General features: G+C 49.5%; 1 non-coding gene across 1 annotated transcript in view; it reads left to right on the top strand.

Annotated features, from left to right (window-relative positions):
* The first annotated feature begins 4,733 nt into the window (after positions 1-4,733).
* LOC126178811 (small subunit ribosomal RNA) overlaps positions 4,734-5,000 on the top strand; it is a 1,909-nt gene continuing 1,642 nt past the window's right edge. The window contains exon 1 of the ribosomal RNA XR_007536663.1: positions 4,734-5,000. This exon is cut by the window's right edge and continues 1,642 nt beyond it. This is a non-coding gene — a ribosomal RNA (small subunit ribosomal RNA).

Consider the following 5,000-nt stretch of genomic DNA (forward strand, 5'->3'; position numbering starts at 1 on the left):
TCACCAAAGGATGTCCACAGGGATCAGTTTGCGGCCCCGTATTTTGGGACATAAATATGGAGCCGTTGCTGCATTCCCTGCAGCAGGAAGCATCAGTATTGGGGGCCGTTGCATACGCGGACGACCTGCTAATCTTAACACATGGCAATAGCCGATTACAACTAGAAGGGAGAAGTAGAAACATAATGGATATTCTGAGTGCCTGGTGTAGGAAATCTAAAATGGCAATTGCGCCACAAAAATCGAACTATATGCTCCTAAAAGGGAAAATGGCAAGAGATCCGTCAATCAGGATCGACAACGCAATTGTAGTAAGAAAAAATGTAAGTAAATATCTGGGTGTCTACCTGGATCAAGGATGGAATTTTAGTACCCACATTGAACAAACAGGAGGAAAGACACTAGCGATAATGCATAAACTAATAAGGATCGGACAGCAAAGATTTCATTTACCGCCAAATATTATTAAATTATATCATGGCAGCCTGCTAGTGTCAATAATGGGATATGGGTCAAGTTTATGGGCCCACAGGTTGCGCCTTCTGAAGCCTTCCATGGCTGTGAGGAGAATTCAAAGAAATATATTACTAAGATCAATAGGGGCATTTGGCACAACACCAACAGATGGATTATTAGTCATAATGGGCCTCTGCCCATTAGACCTATTAATAAGACAAAAAGCAGCCAACTATTGGCTGAAAAGGGGAAAGTTTGACAAAATCAGGGAAATAATGGGGAAACACCTGGGAAGTAAAAAGGAAATAAAAGAAGAAACGATAAACATATGGCAACAACAATGGGAAAACTCTCAGACAGCAAGAAGGGTGTACAGAATATTTCCAAATATAAAAGACAGATTAAAGTACAAAAAATTCCAGCCCAGTAAAGGTCTAATACATTTCCTCACAGGACATGGACCCTACCCTGTGTATTTACACAGGATAGGGAGAAAGGAGTCAGAAGAGTGTGAATGTGGGGTCCAGGTGGGCACCCCAGAACATTTAGTATTCGAGTGCACCACTCTCACTAGAGAAATCCAAGAGGAAAGAACTAGACTAAATACCAATAACATACAGGAAATAATATGGGATGAAGAAAAAGTTAAAATATTAGATACATTGACAACTAAAATATCAGATGTAGCACAACAAACATACAACCATTAATATTGTAAGAATAGCTCGACTAAGACTAGCACTAGGGGAGATGGTCTACCAGCCCCTGGTGCCTACCGGACAGACAAGAAGATGGAGCAGGAGGAGAGGAAGAGAGTTGGACGCTCCCTCCCCTTCCTCGGGAAGGGGACCGGAGCGATGGAAGAAGACTGGTGGGGCCGCCGTCGCGCTGGGCCGGCCGCCTTCCAGGCTGGACCGTACTGGCCACCTCAGGTCAGGCCGGACACTGCGAGCTGGATCGTCCCACCGAGAAGAAGGTTCCTCCACTCCAGCCTAGCCAACAGATAGTCAGTAGAGTAGCTTAAGTAAATAGCGCTCAAATATGTAGTAGAAAAGTAGTAGGAGCGCTATACGTAGATTAGATAAGGTGGTGGGAAATCGGTGAAGGGTAATTATGGAAAACGGGAAAAGGCAGTGGTTAGCAGACAGTAGCGGCCCGGGTCCACGTCCCTAGGGATGGTAACCTACTGGATTAGCCAGTAGGGCTAAGACGGCCGAAAAATTGTAAAATAAAATTAACAAAAACTGTAGAATTGAATGTAGAAAGTAGCAACTAATGAATGAAAAATTGGTAGAATAGATAATTAATAATTATAAATTGTTAATAATGATGTAGAAAATATGAAATAAACTAACCATTGTAACGTAGAATAAGAAATAATAAAGTATTAGTGATTGTAAGGTCCATATATGTTTTAGGGATGGACCATATAATGTAGAATAAATTGTAAAAAAAAAAAAAAAAAAAAAAAAAAAAAAAAAAAAAAAAAAAAAAAAATTGTCCCTATACATGCTGTAAGTCTGTGCACAGAATATGAACCACACCTCAGCGAGACACTCTATCACACATTACTCTCTGCCTGTAACAGACACAGATACAATATGTAAGCACCAGCATGGACCAACGTCCGGTGCATCCTCTCCGCCACAGCACACCATCCACACTATGATAACAACACCAGGGGGTCCAATTCTAAAATAGAATATCCCACCCGTCCGACATCCACAATTGCTCAGATAAGCCACCAACACCCACACATGTCCTACACAGGAGTGCACCCAACACCACCTCACTGCCTCCTGTTACGGCACAGAAACAATGGCAGGAATGAATCACACAGGTCTGCCGCTCCCTTGCCGCAACCACAGACGCGGCGCGCCTCCAGTCACGAGCGAAAAGCGCATAAGCGCATCCTGACGAGACATAACTGCTGTGACATACTGACGCTGTCTCAGACATTCACTTACAATGATCACTACCAACGAACCTCGGCCCCCCCCCCCACAACACACTCTCTTACCACGTTGTGTACTGTAATCCAACCCATTTCGCACCTTAACCTAACCAATTTCGCACCTTAACCTAACCCATTTTGCACCTCAACCTAACCAAATTCGTAACGCAATTTGTACCGCAATGTAACGCAATTTGTACCGCAATGTAACGCAATTTGTACCGCAATGTAACGCAATTTGTGCCTTAACCTAACCCAAGTTGTGCCTTAACCTAACCCAAGTTGTGCCTTAACCTAACCCACGTTGTGCCTTAACCTAACCCAAGTTGTGCCTTAACCTAACCCAAGTTGTGCCTTAACCTAACCCAAGTTGTGCCTTAACCTAACCCAAGTTGTGCCTTAACCTAACCCAAGTTGTGCCTTAACCTAACCCAAGTTGTGCCTTAACCTAACCCAAGTTGTGCCTTAACCTAACCCAAGTTGTGCCTTAACCTAACCCAAGTTGTGCCATAACCTAACCCAAGTTGTGCCTTAACCTAACCCAAGTTGTGCCTTAACCTAACCCAAGTTGTGCCTTAACCTGCTCTGTAATTGGCATATGACACGTTACATTAATCTAGTGTTGTCTAACCACAACCCTCTGAATATAGTTCGCTACTCGCACCGCCCACCCTCTTGTGTATCGTTTCATGTTCAACACTTCGCAAGTGTTGCTTACTTTTTACATGCTCCCGCTGTACACTGTAATGTGGACGACTGCAGGATGTACATCGCCCCCCCCCCTCCCCCCTGCCTTCGCACGCTGGTCGTTCAGGTGCTTGCGTGTTCAATGCCCTTCGCAGCTGTTCACTGGCATTCGCATGTCGAAGCGCTCAGTCTACGTCGTGGTACGGCCTGTGTCCACTGTCCGCTGATGTCGTAAGCTTAACCCTCACATTGTACTGCACATAGGTCCGTATGTACTGAATGATACGCTGTGGCACATGTGTGACCGTACAACGACTGCGCCCAACAACAGCGAACCATACGGTCCAAATGTTGTGCACTCAGCCACGTGCCGTCTCCCCATAACAGCTACATTGCAGTGTGGTACGCCATAGAGACGTGTGGGAGTAACGGACGCCCTGGATGGCGATCAGCATGAGCCGTCTGTTGATGTAGTGGCGCGTGTATTCAAACGTAGTCGTCTCTTCTCACACAGTGTGATAGCATGGTGCACCGCGTTCCACATCTGCGACATGGTACAGATGCTGGTTGACAGTCGGTCTCGTAATGGACATCGCATACGTAGGGGGCCACCTCCCACGTGTTCTCTAGTCGTGCACATTTTGTTGCGTGTATGTGGGCAGACGTAGTGTGTCGTGACACCTAACAGACAGGTATGCAATAATCGTTGCATTTGCAAACTGGGATGGACGTCTACGTTTGCTGGTGACGTTACGCAAATGAACAACTGGTAAACCCATTGTGGTGCGGTTGTTGTTGCTGGAGGTAAATCAGTAAGGGCAAATCTGTGTGTGAAGCGATACGCGGCGGTGGCTGGGTGGGACCGTCCCCGGCCGGTGAGGGGGGGCCGCCCGGCGTGCTGGCCGCGCGGTGCGTGGGCGCACGCGCTACAGCCGGCTGGTGGGGGCGCCCAGTGGCAGGCGCGCCGGCCGACGGACGCGGCAGGCGGCGCAGCTGCGCGCCGGGGCACCCTGCGCGCGGCGCCGGGCGGCCAAAGTGGGTCCTCGCGGGCCCGGTGCGAAGCGCGGTGGACATCTGCAGTGTGCTGGTCCGACTGAGGACTGTGTGCGTTGAGGATGCGCCGCCGCCCGGCACTCGGCGCCGCGACGCCGTCTGCTGCTCGGTCGCCCCAGCGGTTCTCGCTGGTGGTTTGTATCGCAGTTGTGCGGACGTGTTGGCACGTGCGCTGTGCTGGGAGAGTTCGCTTCGGCACCCACGTGGGGCCTTTGCCCTTCTGTGGCGCTGGCGTTGGAGCTGCCGGTCACCGTAGGTGGCGCGTGTTGTCTCCCGCCGGCAATGCCACGACAGCACGCTCCCGGGCCTCTGTCGGCAGCGGCAAGCTCAGTTGGGAGCACGGGTGGTCGCACCTAAAGCGTCTACTCGCCTAACTCCGGGCGATTGCGCCTCTCTCGAACCCGACCAAGTACTTAGGACGGCGCTGCGCGCCGCCGGGACCTGAGAGGGTTTCGAGGTGTATTGTGCAGGGGAGCTCAGCCTCCTCCTGTTTGCAGAATAATTGAGCGGACGCTTGCGTGTTCGCGCGGGCCCCTGGGACACACTCCCGGGCGGCCGGCTGCTCAGCTCTAGTTGACGCAGCTCCCTGGTTGATCCTGCCAGTAGTCATATGCTTGTCTCAAAGATTAAGCCATGCATGTCTCAGTACAAGCCGCATTAAGGTGAAACCGCGAATGGCTCATTAAATCAGTTATGGTTCCTTAGATCGTACCCACGTTACTTGGATAACTGTGGTAATTCTAGAGCTAATACATGCAAACAGAGTCCCGACCAGAGATGGAAGGGACGCTTTTATTAGATCAAAACCAATCGGTCGGCTCGTCCGGTCCGTTTGCCTTGGTGACTCTGA

This window comes from Schistocerca cancellata, chromosome 3 (genome assembly GCF_023864275.1).
Source record: "Schistocerca cancellata isolate TAMUIC-IGC-003103 chromosome 3, iqSchCanc2.1, whole genome shotgun sequence".
NCBI lineage: Eukaryota > Metazoa > Arthropoda > Insecta > Orthoptera > Acrididae > Schistocerca > Schistocerca cancellata.